The sequence below is a fragment of the Sapajus apella genome, unplaced genomic scaffold (genome assembly GCF_009761245.1).
Source record: "Sapajus apella isolate SASKATOON/1434 unplaced genomic scaffold, GSC_monkey_1.0 scaffold29, whole genome shotgun sequence".
Classification (NCBI taxonomy): domain Eukaryota; kingdom Metazoa; phylum Chordata; class Mammalia; order Primates; family Cebidae; genus Sapajus; species Sapajus apella.
In genome coordinates, this window is record NW_022436969.1 from 5,856,122 (window position 1) to 5,879,365 (window position 23,244).

At 36.8% G+C, this 23,244-nt stretch overlaps 1 long non-coding RNA gene across 1 annotated transcript in view; it reads left to right on the forward strand.

The window, feature by feature from the left end:
- Nucleotides 1-23,244, forward strand: part of LOC116561399 — a 307,518-nt gene that overhangs the window by 160,989 nt on the left and 123,285 nt on the right. The window contains exon 10 of the long non-coding RNA XR_004273413.1: nt 6,508-6,631. This is a non-coding gene — a long non-coding RNA (uncharacterized LOC116561399). The remainder of the gene's footprint in view (nt 1-6,507; nt 6,632-23,244) is intronic.

A 23,244-nucleotide genomic window follows, 5' to 3' on the forward strand; every position in this document is an offset into this window, starting at 1 on the left:
GAGCTTGCTTTAGAGAAGCTGCCTTGGGGTAGACAGCATTCGAACTGGCTCTTGAAGGCTAGATTGGAATTCCCTAGGTGGAGATGGAGAAAGAGAAAATAGAGGGAACTTTCTAAGGAAATGTTTAGAGGTGGAAAATGGCAGGTAGAAAATGTTTAAGGATGACCATTTGGTGGGCACAGCGTGGGTGCATAGTGATTGCATGAGCTGAGCAGAACAGCTGCAGGAGAGGAGGGAGCAGATCGTAGCAGGCTTCCTTTCAATCCTGGAGTAGAGAGTTGGAGCTCTGCATTCACACGTTGGTGCAGCATCTGTGTTTCTTGTGGAAAGAATAAGAAGATCAGAGCTGGGCTATAACAACCTTTATCAGATGGTGGAATGGAGACTGTCTTTAAGAGGGGCAGCCTTAGGCAGGGAGACGAACTGTGCAGGCAGTTTGTAGAGACCCAGGAAAGAGGACGTGATAACTACAGAACATGGAGGGTAAGAAAGGAGAGGCCAAGATGGCGTCACTGAGTGGGGAGAGGGACAGGCAGACACGGGGAGTGTTTGGGACTAAAGATGGTAAGTTCCACTTTATATTGTATGAACAAAATACACATCAATTTCTCCTGAAAGCAGAAATGGCTTTACTCCTAGAATTAAATGGTCAATAGTTCCCTAAAGTTGATGATGCTCAGGGAGTGATTTACCATGGCAGGGAAAAGCAGTCTTAGGAGTGCCAACATGCCTTTCTCATCATTAGATTTCAGGAATCACAGACAAGACTGTGCCTAAGTGGAGATAGGTAAGTAAAGCGTACCCTCCCCAGCCCCCTGCGCTCCGCACTAATGGAGATCCAGCTGCTGGGAGCGATGGGAGCAGAGGTGATGTCTGTGGGATCAATGCAACCCTGGATTCTCTTGCCACCAGCCCTGTCTCCTGGGGAACTGTTGAGTTAGTGGAATCAGACGTGGAAGAGAGGATGAAATGGTATTGGCATGCCTTCATTCCCTCAGACATTAGCCAGCGGCGGCTTGCTTTTGTCCATTTTCTGCTCACCTTCGTTGTCTGTTTGGCTGGTCCTTTTTGTTTTGCCTTCTCCTATTTGTTTCCCTTTCCCCGGTTTCTAGATAATTCTAACCTGATTGGCTCCCACATCCTCTCTTCTTTTAGTCCTCCATTTTGCTATATTTCTGCTGCTTGCGTTGTTTTTATTTTTTATTATGAACTACTCCAAACATACAGGAAAAAAAAGAATCATTGAGAGTAAGGAATGTAACAAACACCAATTCACATGCCATGGAACTTTAACAAATGTTAACAAAGCAAACTTACTTGCTTTGGATCTTTTCTTAAGGAAATAAAAATTCTATCTATCTACCTGTCTATCTATCTATCCATCAATCATCTATCTATTCATCCATCAACATAGTTAAAGCCCGCTGTGAATTATACCTCCTTTGTAACATAACAATCCTTCTCCAGATGTTAGCACTGTCTTGAGTGCTAACATTGTAATTCTTATGCATGTTTCCATGCTAATAGAATCACTACATATATACTACATACAAACATTGAATTGTATTGTTTTGTATGTTTGCAGTCTTACATTGATAATATATATATTCTATAACTGGCCTTTTTTTTTTTTTTTTTTTTACCTAATATTTTTTTGATTTATTCATTTTGATAATTGAAGTTCTAATTCATTTATTTTGATTGCTGTATAAAGTCCTTTGTATTAATATACTACAATTTATTTAGCCAATTTGCGCTTAATGAACATTTAAGTTGTTTCTGATTTTTTCCCTCTGCTACAACAAAATTGCTGCAATAATCATTCTTGAGCAAGTCACACATGCCAGAGAATTTATCTGAATTATATACCAAGAATTGGACTTTTTAGGCTGTGAAGCATGCTATTCTCAGTTATTGTTGCCATATTGAGCTCCAAAGTTGTGCAGCCAGTTTATAGGTTCACCAACAGCATATGAGAGCTTGGCCTTTCTCAGTATTCTTCTCATCATGAGGTCTGATGAGGCTTTTAGATTTGTCAGTATGTTGGGAATAAACTGGCATCTCATTGTTGGTTCACTTTGCATTTCTTTGATTACTAATGAGATTGAGCATTTCTTTATAAGCTTATTGTCTATTATAGTTTTGTGAATTGCTTGGGTATATGCTTTGTCCATTTGTTGCATTAATTTCTCCTTTTTTTCTGATTTTATAAGTTTTTCACATATTCCTTTGTTTTATATAGACTGTATATGCAAATAACTTCTCCTAGAAGTTATTTTTCTGGGATAAATTTTTTGTTTTGCTTATGCTATCTTTTGATGTAGGAAAGCTTTTAATTTTAATGAACCAAATGTATCAATTTTTTCCTATATGGTTTTGCTTTGCTTTGTTTTGTTTTTCTACCTTTTCTTCTACTGTCTTTGTTCTTTTTGGGTATCTGGCTTGTCCTCCCACTCTCTTTTTTATTAAATAGTTTTTAAGATGGGGATTATGGGTTTCTTAAAGGTTTGTTAAGCCTCATCTGTAAAACTGTGCCACTTATTTTGAGGAGAAAACTTGCGAGTGGGAGAGATTTGGCTGCTAGTTTTTTTCAATGTGTAGTTCATTAATTTAGTTAGGTTTTCTATTTCTTCAATGTTGATAAATTTGTTTTTATGCAAAATTATCGAGTAATTGTCACAAAGTTATGTAAAATACTTCTAATGATTTTGTCCTCCTCCGTATGTAGTGATGTCCTTTTTATTTGCTCATATTACTTAAGATCTTGTTTTTCTAAAGACCAGCTTTTATTTTATTGATGCTTCCTATTGTTCGTTTCTATTTGGTAAGTGTCTTTTGTTGCATTTAGTTTCCTGCCTTATGCATTTACAACGTACTCTGTTGAGTAAGAAGCCTGTGCCTGGCACCTCTAGCTAGTATTTAAGGCTGGGAAAGGCAGAGCAGCCAGTGAGAGGGAGAAGTGGAGGGAGAGTATTGTGTCAAGGAGAAAAGTGAAGAAAGGCTTTCTAGAAGGAGGGTATCATCCACTCTGCCGAATGCTGCAAAAGGCTGTTTTAGATGAATACTGGAAACCGACTACTAGTTTTTGATAATGTGAAGTAGTGATTTTTTTTTTTTTTTGGAGGGGTAGGATCTAATTTGCTGGAGAGGGTTCAAGAGGGAATGGCTTTATGTCTTAGTAGACTGGTCCTTTTGCATGGTTGGGTTGATGTCTCATTGTCATGCTATTAATTCTTTTTTATTTTAATTCTGTATCATCTGATATTCATATTGCCACTAGCATTTTTTTTTTTTTGATGAATGTATTAGTTTGCTAGGAATGTCAGAGGAAAGTACCGCAGAATGGATGACTTAGACAACAGAAATTCATTTTCTCACAGTTCTGGAGGCTAGAAGTCTGAGTCATCGGGGTTGGTTTCTCCCGAGGCCTCTCCTTGGCTTTCAGATGTCTGTCCTCTCCCTGTGTGTTCATATGGTCTTCCCTTTGTGTGTCTCTGTGTCCTAATTTTCTCTTTTTATAAGGCCATCAGTTATATTGGATTAGGGCCCACTGAGTGACCTCATTTTTCACTGAATTACCTCTTCACAGACCCCATCACCAAATAGTACTGGGGTGGTACTTCAACACATGAATTCTGGGGAGAGTACAAATCAGCTGGAAACAATTTCTCTGGTGTTCTTTCCCGTATCTTTTTGTGTGACTTTGTGTTAGGTATGTTTTTCACAGTGCAGCAAATAAGTGAATTTAAAAAAATTCAATGTGATTAGATTCAGCTTGATCCAGTTTGATTGGTGTTTTAATATGTATTTTATTAAAAATTAAAATATTTTAATATTTTGATTTTCTCCTTTCATTTTCTTGTAATTTCTGCCATATTCTTTCTTTTTTGATTTCTGTTCATCATAATTTTTCTCCCCCCCTTCTCTCTGTCCTAATTTCATATGAATTGGGGGAGTTGTCAGTACCCCCTTTCCCTACTTTATGGTTTGAAAGCTTTAGATTGCTTTTCTGTTTTGCTGGTGAGTATCTTAAATTTTAAACACATATACTTATCTATACATTTTTAATTAATTAATAAATTAATTAACTTTTTGAGATGGAATCTTGCTCTGCCGCCCAGGCTGGAGTGCAGTGGTACGAGCTTGGCTCACCACGCCCGGGTTCAAGTGAGTCTCTTGCCTCAGCCTCCCGAGTAGCTGGGATTACAGGCACCCACCACCACCCCTGGCTAATTTTTGTATTTTTAGTAGACACGGGTTTCACCATGTTGACCAGGACAGTCTTGAATTCCTGACCTCCAGTGATCCATCTGCCTTGGCCTCCCAAAGTGCTGGGATTACAGGTGTGAGCCACTGTGCCTGACCTTTATCTTATACATTTTTAAACAAAGCTTAAGATTATTCAGTATTTCTTCTAGAGTATTTTTACATTCTCCTTTGAACGTATTCTGTGCTATCGTTGCCCAGAGATTTGGAAGTTCATTAAAAATTAGTATTTTTCTAATTGATTTTTAATTAATTTCCCAGCATATTTTATCAATTTCTGTAATCTCTCCAATTTTGCATAATTGTCTTTCCTAGTCATAATACTGTGGTAACAAATTTAAAAGTAAGGCTGAAACAATACAGTTTAATTTCTTGTTTACACCCCAGGCTGGCTAGGATTCAGCTTCTGCATTCCAAAGGCCACCTGAAGGAGCAGCCGGCATCAGCAGAGGCAGAGGGGAGAGGGCACGCTGGCTCTTAAAGCTTCCATGCAAGAGAATTATCCATCATGTTTGCTCGCATTTCCTTGGCCAAAGCAAGTCATATGGCCAAGCATGACTTCAAGGGGGATAGGAAAATAGAATCATCCTTTGGCTAGGGGCAGTGGATATGGTGGAGCTGGGCAAATCATCCACATTTATCTTCAGTCTAGCTTCCCTTTCCTTCACGCTGAACATATTCTTTAATAAATCTTTTAATTAGCATCTGCGAGTGGTAAACTCTTTTATTTTTATACGTGTAAAAAAGCCTTTATTTTTCCCTGACTCTTAATTAAATGTTTAGCTGTGTAAAAAATCTGAGATTTACTATTTCCTTACCTGAGTACTTGGAAAATGTTATTCTATTGCTTTTTGGCCTGTATTTTTTGATAATGAAAGTGTTGTTGCCAACTTAATTGCTATTATTTTGTAGGTAATCTGTCATTTTTGGCAGCTTTTAGATTTTTTTCAAACTGGGTGTGGATTATTCTTTCTTATCCTGCTCAGAACTTGAAGCATGCATTTAGTCTAAGGATGTATGGCTTTCTTCATCTCTGGGATATTCTCAACCATCATTTTTTCAATGATCTTTCGCTGGACCTCCCATTGAATACATATCAGAACTGCTCAAATTTACCAAATCACTTCAGCCCAGTCTAGAATTTATTCCCTTCATTTTTTCTATTTCTCTATATTTTTAAAATTCTAAGACTTGTAATTATTTTTATAAGTATCTCGTTTTTATTTGTCATTATGTGTTTCTAGATGCTGTTGCTCATTTGTATTTTTGACCATCCTAACCACATATTTTAAAGTCTTTGTTAGACCGTTTCATGGCATGGATCTCATTTGAAGTGAGTTTATTTAACTAATTAATTAACATGTTTGGCTGTCTGTGAACGTTTTTTTTTTGTGTGTGTTTTGGGATTTGGGTTTATGAACTCAAGTGGGGAGATTGTTTTTTCCTTTGCTCTCTCCCTTTGTACCCACTTCTTTCTACCTAGAAATTATACTGTTGCATTCACTCAAACCCCTGCACTCTGGTTAAGAACAAGGTTTTATCATCATACAGTGTTTCTGATAGTATTTGAAACATAGCTCGTCTGTTCACAGAACCAGAAGGCCACTTGGTTCCTTCCACTTTGCTTGACTCCTGGCTTTTTAACAACTGAAGCCTCAGTCCTCATTCAGTAGCATTAAAAAATAATCTCCTTTTAGGACAGTAGAGAGACACCCTCTAGCTTCTGGCTTCAAGCAGTGAGCCTAGCTCTAGGTGCCTGTCTGGCATGGAACACTTTTAGTCCCCATTACCTTGTTGGAGCAAGCTTAATGACCACCAGAATTGGATAGGCTGTGGTTTTAGCATCTCCCCCAACACCCCATTACTTCTCTGGGTTTCTGTGTCATTGATCCATAGGGACCTTTGAGTTGCTTTGAGCCTTGATACATCTTTCTGGTTTGTTGTTTTCTTTTTTCTTTTGTCATGTTTTCTTTCTCATCTATTATTTCTAAGTATTTGAAACAGAAGAGATAAACTTTGGATTTTGAATTTACTAAGACATTCTTATGGGAAATACCTGTCTCCATTTACTCCCCTTTACATAAATATCATTAAAAAATTAAAGCATAGATTATAAAGCAAGATGGAAAAAACTTAAAACTCCCCAATAATGCTTTATTTTCCCCGAGATGCTGAGAATAAAAGATGTATTGTTACATAGCACCATGTCAATGTTGTGAGCAGGCATCTGTCCCTCTCCAGGTATATGAACCAGAGAGTTATTTACTTATCTGCAGAATGGGGAAAGTCATACCTGTTGCATAGAGCCATTAAGGAGATTACATGGAATCATGTATGCAAGAGTCTTGCACAGTGTCTGCACATGGTAAGTAGTTACAGGTATATGTAATTCAAATTGTATCTTGAATATGATCACTAGAATATACATGTTGATTATTTTTTCTAACTGTGGCAGGGAGGGGTATTTATAAGTACATAAAGCAGTGTTACAGATGCTGGAATGTCCTTCCTGTTCCAGAGAAAACTTATGAAATCTCATTATTAGAGAGTCTTTTCTTTGGATTAATACATCTCTCTTTAAATCAGAGGTTCCCAAACCTCATATGTTCTCACTGATAAGTAGGAGCTGAACTGTGAGGACAAAAAGGCATAAGAATCATACAACGGAATTTGGGGACCCAGGGAAAAGAGTAGGAGGGGGTAAGGGATAAAAGACTACACATCGGGTGCAGTGTACTCTGCTCAGGTGATGAGTGCACCTAAATCGCAGAAATCACCACTAAAGAACTTATCCATGTAACCAAACACCACCTGTTCCCCAAAAACCTATGAAATAAAAAAAAGTCAGAGGTTTCTGTAGAAAAGTTACACATCAGCCTTGGCAGAAGAGGTTTCTGCACAACTTCCTATATGTCAGTTTGGTCAAATTGCTTTTTCTGATTGCTGATTAAGGAAAAAAAGGAATCAGAGTTTTATTTAAGCAACGAGAACTTATGACACTTCCCAGGTTGGGTAGATGGATCTATATGGGACATGCTAGTGGGGTTTCTAGTAATTGATGAATTGTTCAACAATACAGATGAACAGGAGACTCAGGGTCAGGGGTAAGAATGTAAGATGTATCACTCAGCTTCAGCTCAACCGTGCTATGGTAACCACTCCAAAAATCTTGGTGGCTTACAATAACAAAGGCTAATTTTGCTCAAATATGTGCTCAATCTGGGAAAATTTAGGGCTTATGGCCAGAGGAAATGAGAACATGGTGGAAGCACACAGTGGCTGTCAATGCTTCTACTTGCAAGTGGCACACATCACTTTCATTACATTTTATTGGCCAATGCAAGTCACATGGCTAACTGTGAACTATAACACAAACCTCTGAAGTTTATAGCACAAGATAGTTGGTAACTGCATAAATAAAACTAGAAGGCCCATTTTAGAACCAAGAAGTGTCAGATCATTGATTGGCTTCTTTAACATGTTCTTACTATATCAAGCAGGGAGGACCCAGTGTGTCAAAAGGCATTTGGCTAACGTGGCAAAAGCATAAGGAAAGAGAAAACTTAGTAGAGATGAAACATAAGTAATGTCAACGTCTAGGCTTGTTATGGACTGAATTATGTCCTCTCCCAGATTTATATCTTGAAGTTCTAACTCCCGGTACCTCAGATTGTAACTGTATTTGGAGGTAGGTTCTTTCTCAAGAGGTCAGTAAGTTAGAATGAGGTCATTAGGATTGCCCTAATTCAATATACTGATGTTCATATAAGAAGAGGAGATTACTAAATAGCCACACACAAAGGGAAGCTCATGGGAAGACATGGAGAAGAAGGTGGCCACCAGCAGGCCAAAGAAAGAAGCCTCAGAAGAAACCAGCACTGCTGACACCTTGATCTGGCACTTCCAGCCTCTAGAATTGTGAGAAAATAAATTTAATTTTTTTGAGGTACCCAGTCTTTGGGGTTCAAAGTCTATGGTACCTTGTGGAAGCCCTAACAAACAAATATAAGGCTTTAACTTCGGACATAAGACATGTCTATGGGCCTCCTCCCTATCTGTGAACATATTAAGAACACATCACCCTGTCCTAGCCTATCCTTGATCTCGGGACTGGTGTTAAGCAGTTTTCCTAGGTCTTTCAATGGGCAATGATCATGTTCATTGCCACAAAAACAACCTGCCTCCCTTTTTTTCCAACTGTCCATGCCTTCTTGCTGGCTACTGTGTTCAGCTGACAGGAGCTCAGGGCAAGCCCATTGAGAATGCCTCCTTTCCCTGCTGGTTGCAGTGTACTGATTAGTCTAGTTCTTTCCCCTGTCTGCTTCTTTCCCCTCAAGTTAGATACAGGCACTTGAACTTGACGTTAGTTTATGATGATTTTATTATCAAATTCTAAGCAAGTAATGCATTATAGATGTGTTGGATTCTAATCAAGTAATCAAACTAGGTTATAACTCTATTGATTTAGTGGCCACATTGCACACTGGTTTCCACGCTAGCACTTTTTAGGCTATTGTACAAATAGTTGCCAATGGATTTACTTGTGTGTGTGTGTGTGTGTGTGTGTGTGTGTGTGTGTGTGTGTGAGAGAGAGAGAGAGAGAGAGAAAGAAAGAGCATATACTAGCTGCTCTTGTACAATAAAGATGTGAAAGGAAATGAGGAGAAATGTGCCATTTTCTCTTCACGTAGGAAAATACCTAACATGCATAGATGATTTAAAGTTGTGCTCAGTTGACCACCCCAGTCATATTTACCAGGAATGAAGTTTTTTCTCAGAGACCCCCTATCTGCAGAGTCTTGCAGGGTCTTGGTGCTGAAAGCAAAGATGCCTCTATTTGGAACACTTGGGGTTTGAAAAATCTAATTTGCCCTGAAATCCCTTCTGCATTTTAAAAATTGTGTCTGAATTCTCAATGCAGTCAGAGTGACTGTTTGGTAGACAAAATATATCCCCAAACCATCAAGGGATTTTCATAAGCAATTGGGATTACTCCAAAATACATTGCAGATTGGTATCAACTATCATATTTGAATTTGTAGTCTAGTGCTGAGAGCAATTTGTAGCACATTATAAATCACGACTCCTCCCTCACAATTTCTGAATGATCACGTATGTGACAAGCACTAAGTAGGCTGTTGCTACAGCAGCAACATCTGAAATTGCCCAGAGATATCATACCAAACTGAATGACAGGAGAAAATTTCATAATCACTTTATAAGTACAACCCTTCAGTATAGCCCAATCTCCTTCAACCTGAGAAAAATTGAGATGAGTGTGGATTGAGAATGTTAATTGGAACCTGATATGCTTGGCTTTCTAGCACAGTATTTAAATCTTGTTAGGACTGTCTGTCTATCCAAGAGAGCTACAAAAAGTTAACTTATCTTTTTTTCCCCTAGAATGAAAGCTTAGATTCCAGGGAGTACAAGCCAGATTCATAGAGAAAATCCTAAAATTGCAAACTCGATTGCTATGAATTGGTCCTAAAATTGGCTATTATTATTTAGATGTAATAAAAGTTCTAGTGATCTGCAGAACAGTAAAATCTCTAGTTTAGCAGGGACTGTGCCATATGAAAGCCATCAGAGACAATAGAGCCTTCACAGATATCCACTCTAACATTTGCAAAAAGCATTAACAATATATCATACTTCACTGCTGCTGCAAACCCATAATATTATTCACAAATTATGTATTTAAGATTGGGGAGCTGGAGACATTTTTTGTAATGCTAATATTAAGACATCCCCTCCAGAGAGGTTCTGTAGAACCTCAGCCTGCATTTTTCATATTCACCTTACTGCGTGACCATGTGATGATTCTGAAATCGTTGCCTGGCTACACTGATCCCTATTTCCTAGAGCCCTATCTGCCAATGTTCAGAAGAGTTTTATTCCTAAGTGTTACTTCGAAACATTGGACTATAATTTATAGAATTTATCTAAGGAAGTTTCTAAAACCATTAAAAATACTTTTAACTACAAGTCATTCAACCTGAGGAAAGAGAAAAAAAGTTACTTTGAATAATGAACTGATAATAAGATCAGAAAAATTAAGATGGAATATCATGCAAATAACATGGGCATGGGGATTATTACTTAAGATGTACCTTTATTCTTATTGTTTTGATTAAAAAATGATAGAAAAACTGCAGAATAGAAAAAAAGTAGATTTATAGTAGATGCTTTTATAGAGACCTAAAACTTTTGAGTGTCCCAGAGGAAGTAGAATTAATTTATGATGAGATTTGAGTCTTTGACATCTCTGTTAAGATGAACAAGAAAGAGGCATATGGTGGGGAAATATCAGTAAGGTAGACAGAGCTGGTTAAATGGTGAAAAATGAAAGCCTTATTTAAGACACACGAACAACAATAACAACAACTAAAACAGCAATGATGGTTGCTGTTAAAGGCATAGGTGAAGGGAAAAAGGAAGCTAGGAGGGGTCAAGCTCATTCTACAATAAGTTACGATTTTGTTCAAAAAATAACCACTGGGTGGGTGCGGGGCTTTCGCCTGTAATCCCAGCACTTTGGAAGGCCAGAGCAGGCGGATCACTTGAGCTCAGGAGTTCAAGACAAGCTTGGGTAACATAGCGAAACCCTGTCTCTACAAAAAATACAAAAAAAAAAAAAAATGTAGCCAAGTGTAGTGGCCTGTGCTTGTAGTTCCAGCTACTCGGGAGGCTGAAGTGGGAGGATCACTTGAGCCCAGGATGTGGAGGCTGCAGTGATCCGAAGTCACACGACTGCACTCCAGCCTGAGCGACAGAGTGAGACGCTGTCTTGAAAACAAAAAAAAGTAATCAATCACCAAATGCAGCCCAATGTACCTAGGATTGATAGCGGATTGGATTAACACAGTTCCTTTCATTAGAATCTAGGTTGGTGGACAGTAAAGGATCAGGGTAGTCCATAAAACACTGAAGAAGCAGCAGGAAAGCAGGGACAGAAACTTTGCAGAGAAAGGGCAGGGATGGGAAGAATTTATAAGATCAGCTTTATAAATTCCTGTTGGACGGATGACACAAAAAATTGCAATATTCAGATAATGCCAGAAATTCATTTTAGTTGCAGCCTTTTCTCCTCAGTCAACATTCATTTGAACCTTTAAGCAGTAGAATTGATACATTTCATTTGCACCTCATCGAATGCAGCTTGAAATGGAGCAAGAAATAGGTATCTATCAAATTGGAAATAAAGACATCAGCTTGCATTTAACCTCATAAACAACATATTGTTGTGGTTAAGAGTACTAGCTTTGGAATCAAACAGACCTGGGCATAAGCCCAAGCTCAGTGTCTTCATCTGTAAAATTAGGTCCAGAACACCTACTCATACAGCTGATGAGATTATTCAATGAGATGAGGCATAAAGTAGGAAGCACTGACTCTTACAAAAGATTGTTAAGCACTTAACAATATTTATTCATTATTATATTAACATTATTAATATGTTGTCATTGTAAACAAATAAGATTTATTTATTATTATGTTATTTATAAGTTATTAGTATTTATGTTAATAGGAAAATTTTGGTACCTATTTCCAAGATACATTGGACATCTTTAAACTTTAAAGTTTTATTCTATTCAAAATATGATAAATAATAGGTTCAAAATAATATCTTCAGTGAGACATATGCTCATATGAATATATATTTTACCCTGTAATTTTCATATCCTGATAAAATTCAGGTCAGTATTAATACATTATTAAAAAGTAGTTTTTGTAAATATCTTACTCTTGTAGAAAAATTGGCAAATGATATGTGTAGTATATTTAAGTAGCCATGGTGTTCTCAATCACTCCATTTGACATTTGGCTAGTACAACAGAGGGTTTCTACTGGACAGTGAGAAGAGAACACTACACAAGTCACCATGTTCTGCAGATTTCTTGCCAACTTGCTTTATGTTCATTTAACTAGTTGCTTTTCATAATTACCCTATGACTGGCTAAATTTCAAATTACGAAAGGACCATTTAATTGTTATTCTGCGTTGCCCTCGGCCTTTAAATAAACAAGATTTTAAACATAAATATTGGCCCTAATGTAATTTTCCTCCATAAAACAATCAAAGAAGTAAAAGAAAAACCTTTTAGATGGATTTTTTAAAAAATTATTTTACTTTAAATTCTGGGATAAAAGTGCAGAATGTGTAGGTTTGTTGCATAGGTATACATGTGCCATGATGGTTTGCTGCACCTATCAATCCATCATCTACGTTTTTAACCCCACATGCATTAGCTGTTTGTCCCAATGCTCTCCCTTCCCTCTGCCCCCATGCCCTGACTGGCCCTGGTGTATGTAGTTCCTTTCCCTGTGTCCATGTGTTCACCCTGTTCAACTCCCACTTATAAGTGAGAACATGCAGTGTTTGGTTTCTGTTCCTGTGTTAGTTTGCTGAGGATGATGGCTTCCCACTTCATCCATGTCCCTGCAGAGGACATGATCACATTCCCTTCTGTGGCTGCATAGTATTCCATGGTGTATAGGTACCATATTTTCCCTGTCCAGTCTATCATTGATGGGCATTTGGGTTGGTTCCATGTTTTTTCTATTGTAAATAGTGCTGCAATAAACATACATGTGCATGTGTCTTTATAGTAGAATGATTTATAATCCTTTGGGTATATACGCAATAATGGGATTGCTGGGTCAAATGGTATTTCTGGTTCTAGATCCTTGAGGAATCATCACACTGTCTTCCACAATGGTTGAACTAATTTACACTCCCACCAACAGTGTAAAAGTATTCCTGTATCTCCAGAGCCTCAACAGCATCTATTGTTTCTTGACTTTTTAATAATTGTCATTCTGATTGCCATGAGAAGGTATCTCATTGTGATTTTGATTGCATTTCTCTAATGACCAGTGGTGTTGAGCTTTTTTCATGTTTCTTGGCCACATAAAGTCTTCTTTTGAGAATTGTTTGTCCACATCCTTTGCCCGTTTTCTGATATGGTTGATTTTTTTTTTCTTGTAAATTCGTTAAAGTTAATTATAGATTCTGGATATTAGCCCTTCATCAGGTGGGTAGATTGTGAAAATTTTCTCCTATTCTGTAGGTTGCCTTTTCACTCTGATGATAGTTTCTTTTGCTGTGCAGAAGCTCTTTAGTTTAAATTAGATCCCACTTGTCAATTTTTTGCTTTCGTTGCAATTGCTTTTGGTGTTTTCATCATGAAGTCTTGGCCCATGCCTGTGTCCTGAATCGTATTGCCTAGGTTTTCTTCCAGGATTTTTATGGCTTTGGGCTTTACATTTAAGCCTTTAATTCATCTTGAATTAATTTTTATGTAAGGTATAAGGAAGGGGTCCAGTTTCAGTTTTCTGCATATGGCTAGCCAGTTTTCCCAGCACCATTTATAAAACAGGGAATCCTTTTCCCATTGCTTTTGTCAAGTTTGTCAAAGATCAGATGGTTGTAGATGTGTGATGTTATTTCTCTATTAGGTCTCTATTCTGTTCCATTGATCTATATGACTGTTTTTGTGCCAGTCCCATGCTGTTTTGGTTACTGCAGTCTTGCAGTATAATTTGGTCAGGTAGCATGATGCCTGTCTATTGTTGGTGTATAGGAATGCTTATAATTTTGCACATTGATTTTGTTCTTTTTACTTAGAATTGTCTTGGCTATATGGGCTCTTTGTTGGTTCCATATGAAATTTGAAGTAGTTTTTTCTAATTCTGTGAAGAAGAATGTCAGTGGTAGTTTGATTGGAGTAGAACTGAATACATAAATTACTTTGGGCAGTATGGCCACTTTGATGATACTGGTTCTTCCTATCCTTGAGGATGGAATGTTTTTCCATTTGTTTGTGTCCTCTCTTATTTCCTTAAGCAGTGGTTTGTAGTTCTCCTTGAAGAGATTCTTCATATCCCTTGTTAACTGTATTTCTAGGTATTTTATTCTCTTTGTAGCAATTGTGAATGAAAGTTCATTCATGATTTTGCTCTCTGCTTGTCTATTATTGGCATATAGGAATGCTTGTAATTTTGCACATTGATTTTGTATCCTGAGAGTTTGCTGAAGTTGCTCATCAGCTTAAGGAGCTTTTGGGCTGAGACGATAAGATTTTCTAAGTTTAGAATCATATCGTCTGCAAACAGAGACAATTTGACTTCCTCTCTTCCTATTTGAATACACGTTATTTCTTTTCCTTGCCTGATTGCCCTGGCCAGAACTTCCAATCCTATGTTGAATAGGAGTGGTGAGAGAGGGCATCCTTGTCTTGTGCCGGTTTTCAAAGGGAATGCTTCCAGCTTTTGCCCATTCAGGATGATAAGGTTTGTCATAAAAAGCTCTTATTATTTTGAGATATGTTCCATCAATACCTTGTTTATTGAGAGTTTTTAACCTAAAGGATGTTAAATTTTATCTAAGGCCTTTTCTGTGTCTATTGAGATAATCATGTGGTTTTTGTTATTGGTTCCAGTGATGTGATGGATTACGTTTATTGATTTGCATACATTGAACCAGCCTTGCATCGTGGGATGAAGCCAACTTGATCGTGGCAGATAAGCTTTTTGATGTGCCGCTGGATTCGGTTTGCCAGCATTTTATTGAGGATTTTCACATCAATGTCCATTAGGGGTATTGGCCTGAGATTTTCTTTTTTTGTTGTGTCTTTGCCAGGTTTTGGAATCAGGATGATGCTGGTCTCATAAAATGAGTTAGGGAGGAGTTCCTCCTTTTCCGTTGTTTGGAATAGTATCATAAGGAATGGTACCAACTTTTCTTCATACCTCTGGTAGAATTTGGCTGTGAATCTGTCTTTCCTGGGCTTCTATTGGTTGGTAAGCTATTAATTACTGCCTCAGTTTCAGAACTTGTTATTGGTCTATTCAGAGATTTGACTTCTTCCTGGTTTAGTCTTGGGAGTGTGTATGTGTCCAGGAATTTATCCTTTTCTTCTAGATGTCCTAGTTTGTTTGCATAAAGGTGTTTATAGCATTCTCTGATAGTAGTTTGTATTTCTGTGAGGTCAGTGGTGATATCATCTTTATAACTTTTTTTTTGTTGTGTCTATTTGATTTTTCTCTATTTTATTCTTTATTGGTCTAGCTAGCAGTCTATCTATTTTGTTAAATTATTCAAAAAACCAGCTCCTGGATTCATTGATTTTTTTTTTAGGGGTTTTCTTGTCTCTGTCTCCTTCAGTTGTGCTCTGATCTTGGTTATTTCTTGCCTTTTACTAGTTTTTATATTTGTTTGCTCTTGCGTCTCTAGTTCTTTTAATTATGATGTTAGGGTGTTGATTTGAGATCTTTTTAGCTTTCTGATGTGGGCATTTAGTGCTACAAATTTCCCTCTTAATACTGCTTAACTGTGACTCAGAGATTCTGGTACATTTTCTCTTTGATCTCATCCGTTGCAAAGAACTTTTTGATTTCTGCCTTAATTTCATTATTTACCCAGGAGTCATTTAGAAGCAGGTTGTTCAATTTCCATGTAGTTGTGTGGATTAAGTGAGTTTTTTAATCCTGAGTTCTAATTTGATTGCACTGTGGTCTGAGAGATTGTTATAATTTCAGTTCTTTCAAATTTGCTGAGGAGTGTTTTATTTCCAATTATGTGGTCAATTTTAGAATGAGTGCCATGTGGCACTTAGAAGAATCTACATTCTGTTGATTTGGGGTGGAGAGTTCTGTAGATGTCTATTGGATCCATTTGATCCCACACTGAATTCAACTCCTGAATATCTTTGTTAATTTTCTGTCTCATTGACCTGTCCAATATCGACAGTGGGGTGTTAAAATACATAAAAAATTTCTTATTAATATAATAATAATTTATAAATAACATAAATAATATCATAAACAAAAATAAATATGTTAATATTTATTAACATATTAACAGCTTAGTCTCAACTAGATAAAAGGGACTGCCTTCTTCCTGATTCTAATATACCTAGCAGAGGAAAGTGTGAACTTTCTTTGGTGAAACATAACATCATCTAAAGTCATAATGTCTGTTGTTCAAACAAACATCATTAGTTATGCCAAGAAATATGATTATATAACCAAACTTCAAGAGAAACATCAGATAGTAGAAACACACTTGTAGGTGATGTAGTTTTGTTGTTAAGAGATATGGGATTCCAAACAACTGTAGTTATTTTGCTCAGAAAAATAGTAAAAAAGAAAGAAATATGGTTTAACTGAAAGTTTTACCAGAGAACAGAAACCTAGACAAAAGAAAATAAACATTTCAGAAATAAAAATTACAATATGTGAAATTAAGTGTCCAATGGATAGAGTTAACATAGATTAGACACATAACAAGACAGGATTAAAGAATTAGAAGACAGATTAATAGAAAATATCTAAAAATAAAACATATCTGGGCTGGGCATGGTAGCTCATGCCTATAATCCTTGCACTTTGGGAGGCTGAGGCAGGTGGATCACTTGAACCCAGGAGTTGAAGGCCAGCCTGGGAAACATAGTGACACCTTGTATCTACAAATAATTTAAAAAATTAGCTAAGCCTGGTGATGCCTACGTGTGGTTCCAGATACACAGGAGTTTGAAGCAGGTGGACTGCTTGAGCCTGGGAGATTGAGGCTGCAAGTGAGCCATGTTTGCACCATGCACTCCAGTCTGGGCAACAGAGTGAGACCCTGTTTCAAAATAAATACATAAAACAAAGCATATATAGGAAAAAATGAAAATGTGGATGAGTGAAATAGATATATTAGGCACAGCAAAAAATATCTAACATACATATAACTAGGTTCCAAAAGAGAAAAAAAAAATCAGATGGGTGAAATAGAAAACAAATTGTTAGATGGTGTGTATAAACCCAAGTATACATTAAATTAAATTAAATGTAAATGAACTAAACACTACCAGTAAAAGACTAAGATGGTAAGATTGAAAAGCAAAAATCAAAATGAATGCTTATGGCAAAGGCTATACCTTAACTATCAGGACACAAAGTTGTTTAAAGTGAAAGAAAGGAAACACACACACACACAAAACACAAATTAAAAAATAGTATAGTATACTAGTATTAGAAAAGTCATATTTAAGGCAAGTATTATTACCAGAGAGTAAGAGAGAATATTACAATCTTAAAAATGCATGTGCCAAATAATATAGTTTAAAAATAAAGCAAACACTGATAGAACTAAAAAGAGTAATACAAATCTGTCAATATCATTAAGAATTTAGAAAATCTGGGGCCGGGCACGGTGGCTCAAGCCTGTAATCCCAGCACTTTGGGAGGCCGAGGTGGGTCAAGAGATCGAGACCATCCTGGTCAACATGGTGAAACCCCGTCTCTACTAAAAATACAAAAAATTAGCTGGGCATGGTGGCGCATGCCTGTAATCCCAGCTACTCAGGAGGCTGAGGCAGGAGAATTGCCTCAACCCAGGAGACGGAGGTTGCGGTGAGCCGAGATCGTGCCATTGCACTCCAGCCTGGGTAACAAGAGTGAAAGTCCGTCTCAAAAAAAAAGAAAAAAAAAAAAAAAAAGAATTTAGAAAATCTTTACAACTTGACTTAATTGTCATATACAGAACATTGCACCAAACAGCATCCAAATATATATTATCAAGTGCACAGTAAACTTTTATGCTAATTAATGATGTGTTGGTTCATAAAGTAAGCCCCAATAAATGTCAAAAAGTTGAAATGATTCAGATTATGTTATCTGTCTACAGTATAAATGAGGATAGAAATGAATTATTAACAGGTAATTAGAAAATGCTCAACTGCTTGGAAGTTAAATAATATTTTCCTAAATAACCAATGGGTAAAAAAGAAATTATAATTGAAATTAGAATATTTCAACTCAATAATAATTATATATCAAAATTTGTGGAATGCAGCCAATACAGTGCTCAGAGGAAAATTTATAGACTTTAGTGCATACATTAGAAATAATAAAAGCTGAAAATCAATGATCTAAGCTTCTTTTTCAAGAAGCTAGGAAATAGCAACAAGTCAAACTGAAAAGAGTAGGCGGAAGAAAACAATAAAAACAAGAACAAAGATCCATGAAATAGAAAACAAATGTATAATACATTGACAAAACCAAAGCTGGTTCCTTGATAAACAGAGAGACCAACCAAGGAAGACACAGAGAAAAACACAAATTACCAACATCAAAAATGACATAGGATTACAGAGTCAATTGACATTAAGAAGAAAATAAGAAGATATTTATGCCAATACATTAAAAAGTGTCGAAAAAAGAAACCATTTCTTCAAAAAACACAGTATACTAAAATTGATAGAAAAAATGAAAACATTTGAGAATCTCTATTTTAGTTAAAGAAATTGATTCTGTTTCTAAAAGCCTTAGCACAAAAAAACTGAGATAGTGTGGCAAGTAAATTTTTATAAACATGAAAGAAAGAAATAGCATAAAACTTCTATTTATTAAAATACATAATTAAGGGAGTAAAAAGGCAAGCTGGGTTATAGAATGGAAGATAACATTTTTCAATGCATATGAATATATACATATTTTCAATGCAAAGCGCTTGCATCCAAAATATATAAAGAACTCTTACAAATCAATAAGAAAAAGACACACAAATACTTCCAGAGAATATGAAAAGAAAAAATACCCCCAAATTTTTGAGGCAATATAATCTTAATCCTTAAATGATAAGATTATTAAAAGAAATAAAATTATAATTCTCTGTCTTGCATCAGCTTAGAAATAAAAACCCTAAACAAAACATTAGCTAATTAATCCCAGCAACATGACAATATGATAGCATATCACAAATTGATTTTAGGAATCCAAAGCCTTTTAAAATCAATAAAAAAATCAACAAATGTAATTCACTTTATTAATAGATACAGGAAAAGTGATTTATCACAACACTGATTTATCATAAAATTATTTACAAAATGATAATAGAAAGGAATTTCCTTAAACTGAAAAAGATGATCTTGAAAAAACAAATACACTTTAGAAAACACCATGGTGAAATAGTGAAAGATTTACCCTGAGACTGAGAATGAAACAGGGAAGCCTACCATAGCTGTTTCTTCTCAACATTGAATCAAAGATCTTAGCTGGTATATTCAGAATATTTAAAGAACTCTTACAAATCAATAAGAAAAAGACACATAGCACATTTCATTTATACAAAGGTCAGAAATAGGCATTCCAAAGCTGCGGGGTAAGAGCAGAATAGTTCCCATCCTTGGCCAGGCTAGTGATTGATTGGCAAGGGCCATGAGAGGGGCTCCTGGCATTCTGGAATTCTTCTATTTGTTTATGTGGGTGTTGGATATGGGAATGCATTCACCTTGAGGATTATAATTTGTGCAACTTTTGTATGTATCTTAAACTTCAATAAAAAGTTAAACAAAATAAAAACAATCCCTCTTCCCAAATGTGAATCTGCTACTATGTACCAGAAAGCTCTAGAAGAAAGGGAAGTTTCTTGTCAAAAGGCACCAATCTTTTCACTTTTTTAAATACTCTGGTCAGTGGCTGCCATACCTTTTTGATCATACGTCAACAAAAGAATAGTCTGAGCAAGAATTTACAATACATGTATGTTTACTTACACATATATTCAGGAACATTGTAAAATATGTTTGGTACCTTACAGCGTCCGACGTACATAATGAACACACGACAACAATGTAAATGTATAAAGGGTGAGATGTAGATACACACCTACTATGTGCCTACAAAAAATCAGAATTAAAAAAATAAGTTGTTTTTTCTGTCAATTATGTAAAATTCTCGGGGATTTTCCTCCCTTTATTTATTTATTTATTTATTTATTTATTTTTAAATGCATTTTAGGTTTTGGGGTACATGTGAAGAACATGCAAGGTTGTTGCATAGGTACACACATGGCAGTGTGATTTGCTGCCTTCCTCCCCATTACCTATATCTGGCCTTTCTCCCCATGATATCTCTCTCCAACTCCCCACCCCCCGCTGTCCCTCCCCTATTTCCCCCCAACAGACCCCAGTGTGTGATGCTCCCCTCCCTGTGTCCATGTGTTCTCATTGTTCAACACCCACCTATGAGTGATAACATGCAGTGTTCGATTTTCTGCTCTTGTGTCAGTTTGCTGAGAATGGTGGTTTCCAGGTTCGTCCGTGTCCCTACAAAGGACACGAACTCATCGTTTTTTATGGCTGCATAGTATTCGATGGTGTATATGTGTCACATTTTCCCTGTCTAGTCTATCATCGATGGGCATTTGGGTTGGTTCCAGGTCTTTGCTATTGTAAACTGTGCTGCAATGAACATTCGTGTGCACGTGTCCTTATAGTAGAACGATTTATAATCCTTTGGGTATATACCCAGTAATGGGATTGCTGAGTCAAATGGAATTTCTATTTCTAGGTCCTTGAGGAATCGCCACACTGTCTTCCACAATGGTTGAACTAATTTACACTCTCACCAACAGTGTAAAAGTGTTCCTATTTCTCCATATCCTCTGCAGCATCTGTTGTCTCCCGATTTTTTAATGATCACCATTCTAACTGGCATGAGATGGTATCTCAATGTAGTTTTGATTTGCATTTCTCTAATGACCAGTGATGATGAGCATTTTTTCATGTTTGTTGGCCTCATGTATGTCGTCTTTTGTAAAGTGTCTGTTCATATCCTTTGTCTACTTTTGAATGGGCTTCTTTGTTTTTTTCTTGTAAATCTGTTTTAGTTCTTTGTAGATTCTGGATGTCAGCCCTTTGTCAGATGGGTAGATTGCAAAAATTTTTTCCCATTCTGTTGGTTGCCGATTCACTCTAATGATGGTTTCTTTTGCTGTGCAGAAGCTGTGGAGTTTGATTAGGTCCCATTTGTCTATTTTGGCTTTTGTTGCCAATGCTTTTGGTGTTTTTGGTCATGAAGTCCTTGCCTATGCCTATGTCCTGAATGGTTTTGCCTAGATTTTCTTCTAGGGTTTTTATGGTGTTAGGTCTTGTGTTTAAGTCTTTAATCCATCTGGAGTTAATTTTAGTGTAAGGTTTCAGGAAGGGGTCCAGTTTCTGCTCTCTGCACATGGCTAGCCAGTTTCCCCCAAACCATTTATTAAACAGGGAATCTTTTCCCAATTGCTTGTTTTTGTCAGGTTTGTCAAAGGTCGGATGGTTGTAGATGTGGCCATTTTGTGAAGGGCAACTGAGTTTATTCTAGATGACAGAAACCATAAATTCATTTAACCAGTCACATGCTATGTGCTCTAATTTATAGCAACACTTCAAAGTGCCTCTTGGGAAACATCCATTCTCACCTCAGAGCCACATTACCCCTGACCACCTGAGGCACTCAGTCTATACAATGAGTGCCTCCAAAGCAATTGGTTTCTTGCTTTAGGATGAAGAAGATAAGTAGAGATTTGAATATTTTCTTCCCATTCCCAGTCTTGAATGCACCTGGAATTGATTTCTTGATAGATCAATGAAGTCACTTAGTTTTGCTTAACAGTCTCAAACCAGAAGTCAGTGCAATTACATCTGAGACTGAGGAAGTGAACTTCACTGTGCCCATCCATAGAAAACATGATTAAGCAACTACTCTAATGCTTTTTACACTGTAACTTCATTGGACATAAAACAGCTTTGCATGGAATCATTTTTCCCCCTCTAAATTTTCAGAGAAAGCAGTGGACTCAAAGACTGAGAGACTTTTGTTCTGGTCCAAGTTCTGCCCATCTCTCATTCTATCCCTGCTTTAAATCTATTTTTGGGCATAGCACTTCCTTTCTTTGTGTCCAATTTCCCCAACTATAAAATAAGGAACTGGTAATAAATGCACATGATGTTCCCTTTAGTTATTATAAGTGTTATGTATCAAACTGTATCTCCTCCAAATGTATATGTTGAAGTCTTAACCACAGTACCTCAGGATGTTATACACGTGGATGTAGGTCCTTTAAAGAGGTAATTAAGTGAAAATCAGATCATTAGAAGGGACCGTAAGGCAATATAACTGATGTCTTTATAAGCAAGGGAGATCAGGACAGACACACACAGATGAAAGACCAAGTGAAGAGCCAAGACACAATGGCCGTATGCAAACTAAGAGAGAGATCTTACAAGAAACCAACCCTGCTAACATCTCAGTCTCAGACTTCTGGCCTCCAGAACTTCAAGCAAATAAATTTGTGTTGTATCAGTCACCCAGCCTGTGGTACTTTGTTATGAGAGTCTGAGCAAACTAATGTAACAAGTAAACAAAGTATCCACAATGTTCTATGCTGATGGTCAGGCTTGACTTCACAAACAGTGTCATGAGCCCAAGTTATTCCCACCAAGTAGCTGACCATAGAAGTGACTACATTTATTATCAGCATCTAGAAATACATACTTGAACTTTTAGACTTACTTGACAAGAACCAAGCTTCTCTCTCCTACTAAGTGCCAAATTAGACTATCAGCTTACAGGTTTTGCCCTTACAAACATCATACCGTTCGACAGGTTAGACATTTCATGAGAAGCCAAGAGAATCAGGGGCATTGCAGGTCATGGCCATGGTGGTTTTATTGCTGCTGGTTAATATTGATGGAGTGCCCAAAGCTATGTGGAAAGATTACCCAGTGCTCTCTCGTGTGATGCCCAAGTTTCATTTGATAAGAATACTTCTTTGCTTGCTCAGTCACCAAAGATTTTCTCAAAGAAATGCTCTACGTTATTTGAATTTATAACAACCTGATTAGTTTTCATTCCATTTATATTCTAGTAACTGTTTTCAAATAAAACATCTGGCGTCCAGATAGGATGGCACTAAATCTGAGAATCTGAAAGAATGTGAAATAGCAAAAAGGTGGTTTGATCAAGGAGAATGGACTAAGGTGGCTAATTGGACTATCTTTCCTGGTCTTTTAGATGGCCAAAGGCAGTTCTGGGAAGTTAACAAAGACATATGTACAGAAGGATGTTAGTCAGTAATGCTGAAGCCTTTTGCATAATCCATTTAACAAATCACCTCTTTTAAATGAAAGTATAGTGTCTAATAAAGGCAATGGATTTAGGC